Source organism: Euphorbia lathyris, chromosome 1 (genome assembly GCF_963576675.1).
Source record: "Euphorbia lathyris chromosome 1, ddEupLath1.1, whole genome shotgun sequence".
Taxonomy (NCBI): domain Eukaryota; kingdom Viridiplantae; phylum Streptophyta; class Magnoliopsida; order Malpighiales; family Euphorbiaceae; genus Euphorbia; species Euphorbia lathyris.
In genome coordinates this window covers 16,879,272-16,888,247 of record NC_088910.1, presented here as the reverse complement: position 1 = coordinate 16,888,247, position 8,976 = coordinate 16,879,272, and the positions used below count along the sequence as shown (strand labels likewise).

The window sequence follows — 8,976 nt, the reverse complement described above, 5'->3', positions numbered from 1 at the left end:
GCGAATCTCTGGGCTTCCCAATGAACTGGATATGGCTGGTGATTTGCTTCTGTTGACCGATATGGAGGAAAAGGTGGCGAATCTCATGAAGAGCATTAAGACGGACTTTTGGACATGCGCCGATGCTCTAGAATTTATGGTGAGCGATATTCCCTTGGTCCATCGAGTGGGGACTGAGATCACTTACGTGAAGTTTACTCAACTTGATGAAGATACCTTTATTCTTTCCTTGAACCTTGATTATTTTGTTGTCCCCTTGCCAGGGAATTATCTGAAGCCAGTCGCGCCCTTATAGAGAGGCGTAAGAAGATGAAGGAGATAGATGCCCAGGAGGGTGTGCAAGCGGCGAATCCTGGCAAGCTGGATGGGAAACGCCCCTTAGAAGGTGTTGTGATCCCCCCAAATAAGAAGACTAGGGCGGCTGCCGCTGTCACGTCCGTGTCTAAATTTCTAAAATTTATATTTTGATATTAGTATATATTATAATTATTGGGTGCGTGAAGTTCATTCGGTGGTATAGGAAAAGTTTGGAGTTAACTCGATGGTTTTAAGTGTAAATTAAAAGTTAGGATAATTTTAAAAGATTCTATAAAGATGGAGGATCAAACTGGATATTTTCCAAACTTTTGAGATATATATATCTCAAATCATCTGGAACCTATCGGATGATCATTATCTGTTTCTTTTCTTTTTTCTTTTTTTCCTTTTTCTATTCCTGATACATTCATCAATTTTCTCTGAACCGTTTCTCCACCGTTTCTTTGATTTACGGATATTCGACCGCCCGAATCACTCGAAATTGAAAACATAGCATCCTTATGCATAGTTCTAAGTCCTAACCGAAGAGTTTTTGAGTTTTGGAAGTGTTTGGAGGGGAAACGTGTTAGACAGTATTTAGAGGAGAATCGATCGGGTGTATTTTCTTCAATTAGTAGTCAAGGTAAGTAACTATCAACTATATTTTGAGTTTTATATATATATAGATATATATAATCAAAGAATTTTCAGAAATTGATATTTTAAGGTTAGGCAGGAATTTTGTAAAATTAGGGTTTTTCATGAGTTTGCTTTTTATTGTAAAATTACGGTTCAAATGAAGCTATTGATTATGCTTCTATGTGAATTTCAGATTTTACTTGATTATGTTCATTTAAGGCTTAATTTGATTGATTTACATATATACATATATGTTTTTGGTTTCAATATATATCTATATTGAACAAAATGAATTTGATGATTTCTTACGAATTGTTTTTGGATTGAGAAATCTGTTGCGGTTATTGTTGTTATTATTTTGGATTGAAGTCCAATGTGATTTTTATGATACAAAAGGGCTAATTGAAGCCAAATGATTTATGGTTATGAAATAGTTTGGGATTTGATTGTCAAAGGAAATTTGAGCACGTTATGATTTTATGATTTTATATCCATCGAGAGTTATCCGGATCGGTGGTTTTATATTTGAAGACCATGTTCAGTGAGGGACATGGCCTGTGTACACAGTCTAAAGACCTATTGGGTATGGCAAAGAAGTGTCAGGTAAGACCATATGGGATAGGCAATGTTAAGAGACGTCTCGACTATATATGTGGTTATGGATTGATACTTAAGGGGAGAAACTCGAGGATGGATACAATGTTTTAAGTTCATTTGGATTATGTTTTCGGTTATGATTGATTTTGATATAAGGTTTTACGTTTGATTAAATACGAGTTGGTTTGATAAAACACTTATATGATTACAATATTTTATAAGGTTTTGAACTCAAGAATGGATACAAGATTATATATTTTTATGGTTTTGGTTTACGACTTTGACTATATTAGGAACTTACGTTTTGAATATATTTTATAAGGTTTGGATTAAATCCCTTTATAAATGTATATATGTAGCTATGTTAAGTAAAGTTGGTTTTTATAGCTGATAGTTTCTTACTGAGATTTTTGTCTCACGTTTTTAAATGTTTTAATGTTTTTAGGTGATAAAGTACAGGATATAGAGAAGGTTACCAACCGATTAGGCGAGGTTTGGAAGTTGGCTGCTTATTGTTAGAATTATGGTTAGAACTTTGGTATTTCAATTGTCATATATAGGAGTTGGTAAATATATGTTGAGGTCCTTGGTAAATATTAAGATCTTTCTATTTCACGCCCGATGCCGATTGAGGTCGTCTAGGGTCGGGTGTGACAGCCGCGGGTGGAGGAAAGTTGCTGGTGGAGGCCTCGAGAGCTGGAAAACCCAGAATGGACTGGTTTGGTCTTAACCAAGAACAGGTACTGTTTCTTTACCTTTCTCTGTTTTTTGCTATGGATCTTGATCTCTGCCTTTTCCGTGTAGGTGGTCAAACCAGACTTAGGGAAGTATTGGTCCACTAAGTATGGTAACAAGGGATCTCTTGGGAATGAATCGGTCGTAAATGACCTGGATGAAGCCATTGGCCAATTAGGAGAAGTGTAGGAGAGCCAAAACAAGTTATCGGGATCCGCCCATGCTAAGATGGGAAAGAGGGATCTCCTTTCGGTAAGTTTTTCTCTTTATCTTTAGATTTTTGGATGAAAGAGTGATCTCTACGAGGGAGACTTTGTTTCTAAATGATCCCTTTGCTTTGTCAAGCATATGCTCATATGCGCGCTATGGAGGCGGATCTTCTCCAGGGGGTTGCCGATAAAGCTACCATCAAAAGGCTGGAGAATGAAGTGGCTGTGGTCAGTGCTAACACTACAACCGCCATTGCTCTCAATGAAAGTAAGGATGCTGAGATCCTCGAGCTGAAGAAGAAGATGGTGGAAGATGCCAAGAACCACAAAGTTGCTTTGTTGAACACGGAGATTATGGGTGGTAGCCGTGCTTACTACTATGGTGAGCGGATCATGGCCTATGTTAGACTCGCCTACCCGGAGATTGATTTTGTTGATCCAGAGTATGTGGTCCCTGAGGTTGAAGATGCTATCAGATATGATAGAATGAAGAATGCTCGTGACTTTATCTGTGGTCAAGTCCGGAACGAGCTGAAAGGATTGAACGAGGAAAGTAAGCTTGTCGTCAACCTTGAAGCGGATGATCTTAGCGAGGCATCGAAAGAAGCTGGTGACAAAGCTAACGCTGCGGAGATTGATAGCACGTCTCCTCAGGCGGGAATTGTTGATACAGAGAATGAGGCTCCTCCGAAGGATGCATCTCTAGAGAAAGATGCCAAGGGGGATGCCATTGTAAACGTTTAGCTTTATTGTAACTAAGTACAATTTATTTTTTCGATGAATTCTTTTAACCATTAATTTTACTTTATGCTTTATATCTTTTAGCAAGTAAATTTCTAGGTTTCTTAGGACTTGCTTTGATTGTTCAAGGTAGGTGGCCAGCCATACCTCGAGGTGTGAGCCTTTTTGAAGGCTAGAAGCTTTTATTCCATCTGAGGAAGTTAAGCTGGACTGGGCGATCGATTTCTTCCTATCTTTGAGGTAAATCGATCCGCCAGCGGGTCTTAATACTCTCCTTTGAGAAGAATATTTGAGGGTGTAAAGATCTCACGTCTGAGAAATTTTTAACCCGTCTCTGACGGCGATCAATTGTTTCCTATCTTTGAAGTAGATTGATCCGCCACTGAGATTATTGTTCTCCTATCTTTGAGGAGAAGGTAGATATGCCATGACGGTATTGTTCTACCATGGGAATGCTTTTGTTGCCTCCCCTTTTGAATCTGGAATATTTATATTTCTGCAAGAAAATACTTAAGAAAGAATTTGCAAATGAAAATTTCTCTTTATTGAATGGCGATACGCCTTATTACATCAACTTGGTCTTTTATGTGAGCCTCTAAAACCTTTAATAAGAAAAATCACATGGGATAAAACCTTACTAAAGGAAAAAGAGTACTCAAGACCTTGATTACATTTTACTCTCTAGTGAAGTACTTGCGGAGGTTCTGGATATTCCACGTCCATGGTAGTGTGTTCCCCTTTATGTCTTGAATCTTGAAAGTGGCGGATCAAATCTTAGTGACTATCCTGTATGGCCCCGTCCATGTGACTCCCAACTTTCCTTTGCCCTCCATGGATTGAATTTTGTCAGCTTTCCGGAGCACCAAATCTCCTTGATTCAGATCCACGAGCTTGGCGTGTCTATCATGGTAGGCTGCAATTCTTTGCTTGTAGGCGATGATTCAGACATACGCCTTCTCCCTTTTTGCCTCTAGTTGATCGAGACTTTCCCTTAACTTTTTATCGTTCTTGTCCTCACAATAAAATAGAACTCTGTCACTTGGGATCTGAACTTCTATAGGAATGACAGCTTCTACTCCATAGGTGAGGGCGAATGGCGTTTCACCTATTGCAGTTCGGGGAGTTGTTATGTATGCCCATAGAACATTCATCAACTAATCCGCCCACTTTTTGTTATGCTCACCCAATCTCTTTTTTATGCCTTTCACGATTGTTCGGTTGGTGACTTCGGTCATTCCGTTGGATTGAGGGTAATATACTGAGGCGAATCTATTCTAAATACCTTGATTTTCGCAAAAGGACCTGAACTCCCCGCAGTTGAACTGCGTTCCATTATCGGTGATAATTGTGTGGGGAACTCCAAATCTTCCAATAATATTGTCCCTTACGAACTCGACCATTTGCTCTGCACTTATGGAGGAAACAGCTTCAGCTTCTACCCACTTTGTAAAGTGATCAACGGCTACCACCACATATTTCCTTTGTCTCTTGGTGGGGGGAAAAGGACCGACAATGTCGATACCCCATGTGGCGAAAGGTCTTCCTTCGATGATGGGCTTTTGTAGATGCTTAGTCGTGTGAGATTCATTTGCATGGACCTGGCAGTTATGACAGGACTCCAGCAACTTCTGAGCATCAAGTTCCGTAGTTGGCCAATAGAATCCAAACAGCCTGGACTTCTTGCGAATGGAGGCGGATGGTTCATGGGCTCCACAAGCACCTTCATGCAGCTCTTTAATGATCTCCTGTCCCTCTTCTGTCGTAACACACTTCAACCAAGGCTGACTAAAAGATTTTCTGTACAGGTGATCGTTTATTATGGAGAAGTATGCTGCATTTCTTACCGTCCGCCTGGCTTCTTCTTTGTCTTGAGGCAAAATTCCGTTCGCAAGTTACTACTAGATCGGCGATCTCCAGTCTCCAACGGCGGATGTAATAAGAGCTATGACTTCTGGGGCGAATGCCGGTCTGGTTTTCACTTCGAATGGTCATTGTAGATCCGCCCACTTATCTTTGCTAGAAGCCAGCTTAGCCAGGTGATCCGCTTATGTGTTTGATCCTTGAAGCACATGGACCAACTCCCATTTCGTTTCTTTGGTTTCCAAGTGGTTCAATATCTTCTTAGCCTCTTCTACATATTTGACCAGGGTTTCATCTTTTACATCAAAGTTTTTGATTACCTGGTTGACCATTAGTTTGGAGTCACTGTAGATCACAACCCGTTCCGGTGTAATCTCCTTCAAAAGGCCTAGCCCTAGTATCAAGGCCTCGTATTCTGCAACATTGTTTGTTGCGGGGAACTCTAGCTTTGCTGCATAATGTAACTTAATGTAATATGGTCCCTTGATTACCACTCTTATCCCTGCTCCTTCCGCCGATGAGGCTCCATCGGTGTACATCGTCCATTCCTCCAGCTTCGGTTTAGGGGGATTAATATCCTCCTAAGTAAATTCGTTTATAAAGTCTGTCAAGACTTGGCTCTTCAAGACGGATCTACCTTCATTTTTTATATAAAAGCTTAATAAAATTTTAAGAATGACAAAAAAAAAAAAATTTGAAATTTCAAAAAAACATATAATAAAGTTATATATGATAAGTAAATATAATATCACTATAACAACTAAACATAAAAGTCTATGAAAATTTTCCAAGTATTTTAATGAAAGTAAACTACCTCAAAATACTTATATACGATGACGTTAAGATAAAAAAATATAGAAATTAAAGTTGTTTAGAATCACATTTTTGCAGAATCATTGTTTTTAGACCTTTTTTTTCAATCTAAAAAATAAATTTTACTCTCCTAATCTAAACTACAGTTACATAACTTTAAAACTAAAAAGTTTAAAATTAAAATTGTTTAAAATATTATTTTTATCAGTTCTACAATCAAAAGTTACCTGTTATCGAAGTGACAAAAGCTTAAATAACTTGTATATTAGTAAAAGCCCATAAATTATATGTTCGGCTTTGAAGTTCAAAGACCTTAAAAAAAAATTGAAGGGTCATGAGTGTAATTTACTCCTAATATAAACAAAATGTAAATAAAGAGATAAAATACATTTATAACCCTTAAACTATAGTGTTAGTAATATTATGACCCATATTTTATATATAATACTGTTAAAGTGGTGAAATACCAAGTTAGGATGTAATTAACAGTCAAAATGACCCTCAAGCTTGGCAGTCACGATTAATTTAGATCAAATTAAAGTTTACATATCAACTTAGTCCTTAAGTTGACAAATTGACTCAATTTCATAAATTTTGGTATTTAAACTGAGTTAATTTGTCAAAATTTAACAACTTGAATGTTGAGTTGATATATAAATTTTGATTTGAACTAAATTAATCATGACTGCTAACTTTAGAGACCATTTTAACCTTTAAATTAATATAATTCAATTTGTAAAATATTTAACGAACATGGCTATTCATGCTTTTGCTAAAGCTATCATTTCAAAGTCTATTCATGGAGAGTGAGATTATCCGCCTTCGTTTCTAATCGATGTCACTGCTTCTAATATTTATTAATAAAGTTGTTTCTTAAAATACAGGATTTAATTAAGCCCATAGTGATATGAAATGTAGGCCTATGATCAGGCCCATAATCTATTTTTTGAAACAGGCCCATAATCATTAAGAGCCGGTTGAACCAGTGGATATCGGATTCAAATATGACCCGGTATATGGATACCCAAAGCCGAAGAGTGTAGTATAGTACCCAGATCATCCACTGTGATATAAAGCCTCAAAACATTTATTTTTCCCCAAAACCGCCACATACAAAAACCCTAAACGCTTGAAAAACCTTTCCCTGCTCGTTCATGGCAACTGTCTTGTTCATCAAGACATAAACCCTGTTGTTATACTTTTATTTTTCCTTTTTATTTGTTTAATTGTTAGAGCTAGCAGAGAAGAAAACGAAAATGGTGAAATCATATGCAATTGGAGTAATCTCAGCCATAGCTGCATCAGCTTCTGCTTCTCTGTCCCAGTCCAATTCCGTCGCTTTTGCCGATGGTCCTTTCAACTTTCCTCAGATATTTTCCTCGGACGGCGGTGTGAAGTCACTCCGGCGAACTACTCTCTACCCACCCGGAGAGCATCAATGCTCGTTCTCTATCTCTCTTGGTTTATTGTCTCCGGTTGATCTCTGTGTCTTTCTCTCTGTTCCATCCGACCTCTAATCTCCTCAACAGAGTCTTCCAGCCTCGATTAGGTTAGTGTTTTTCTGGATTTTCTATATTTTTAGGTTAAATTCGTTTATTTCACCACGAATTAATCTATTCTGCCTCAACTACATGTAATCCGTCTCTTAATGGAGTCCGATTTCATCTAATATGAACAACTAACCTTAGTTTCTTTGAATTTTCTTCAACTTCTCACTACAATCTTCTTAGTCCCGATTTTTCCTTGGGTAATAAAATAATTATTAATTATTTACCGTATTTTGCTATTATCTAAAGCAGTTCCCTTTCTTGTCGAAGGGGCAGAGGATCTTGTCTTCCGTCTAGCATTTATCCGCACCACTTCATTCAATACCCATCGGCGGAGCCACCGTGTGAAGAAAATCTAAGACCTGGTGGAACGTTTGACTGGAAAAGCGATCATTTTTGTTGATTCAATTCGTAAATTTGCTGAAGGATTGGAGGTAGGTCTATTTTTTTCTTTATGTATTATTTTCATGATGCTTTCATAAACAACAGTTCTTTTTAATTTCAAATCAACTATTCATATATCCTTGACTTCGTCGACATGCTTTGGCAAGAGAAGAAATTTTAACTAAAACTTTTCATTCATTGCCACATCAAAACTGACAATTTTGGTTCTAGAAAAAAGAAAAACTGAGGCAATGAATATTTAAACAAAAAAAGAACATATCATGGTATCAAATTTATATAATAGTTAATTAAATGTTGAAATTTTAGTCCAAAAAATTATAAAATCACTTGACCTGGTATAGAAATGTTCAGCAACTTTGACTCAACTACTAGGTATTTGCTTTTTCCTCTATCTGTATATAATTGACTAATTTTCCATTCTTTCTTCAATGATGTTAGAAATTGTAATACATAAATGGCTTCAGTTGTTGTTTATTTTCTTGTCCTTTGCTTACTTTTGCTTCCATTTCAATTGTTTGCTCAAAACAGAGGGCGTAAACGTAGGTAGCTCTCTCATTGCAGGAGATGAGGCAAAAGAACCATGGATTTCTCCTTCTGGGGATTTTGCTTTTGGGTTTCAGCAGCTTGAAAAGAAGGATCTTTACTTGCTTGCAATTTGGTACAACAAAATCCCAGACCAAAATATTGTGTGGTACGCAAATGGAGATGATCCGGCGCCAACAAGATCAAAACTAGAGCTAACTTCAGACCGGGGGCTAGTGCTCTCTGGCCCTCAAGGAGCAGAGATATGGAGATCTGGAATCAGCATGGGGGAGGCTGCCTCTGGTTTGATGAATGATGTAGATACCCATTTTGTCCGGGGTAAATTTTCATTTTTTTATAAATTTATCATTTTAGCCAATTTGTTTTATAAATATTTACATTGCATTTGTTTACTAGATATACCGATGTTTTGCTATATTTAGTACTTATGTTGTTCTTAATTACATTTTTACAAAAAAAAAAAAAGATCAAATATATTCATATAGTTCGTAAAATCAGTTAAATATTCATATGGTAAAGATTCAATCAATCGTTTAGAATATTAGTTATTAGTTTAAAAGATATATTACTTATGCCTTTAATTAAATATG

At 37.1% G+C, this 8,976-nt stretch overlaps 1 long non-coding RNA gene across 2 annotated transcripts; it reads left to right on the top strand.

The window, feature by feature from the left end:
• The first annotated feature begins 6,985 nt into the window (after positions 1-6,985).
• On the top strand, positions 6,986-8,826 carry LOC136218456 (uncharacterized). 2 transcript variants are annotated; one of them, XR_010683810.1, is made up of 3 exons: positions 6,986-7,440; positions 7,715-7,872; positions 8,372-8,826. It is a non-coding gene; the product is annotated as an uncharacterized lncRNA (long non-coding RNA). The 2 variants fall into 2 exon arrangements; XR_010683805.1 differs by having other exon boundaries at positions 7,691-7,872.
• The last annotated feature ends 150 nt before the right edge of the window (positions 8,827-8,976 follow it).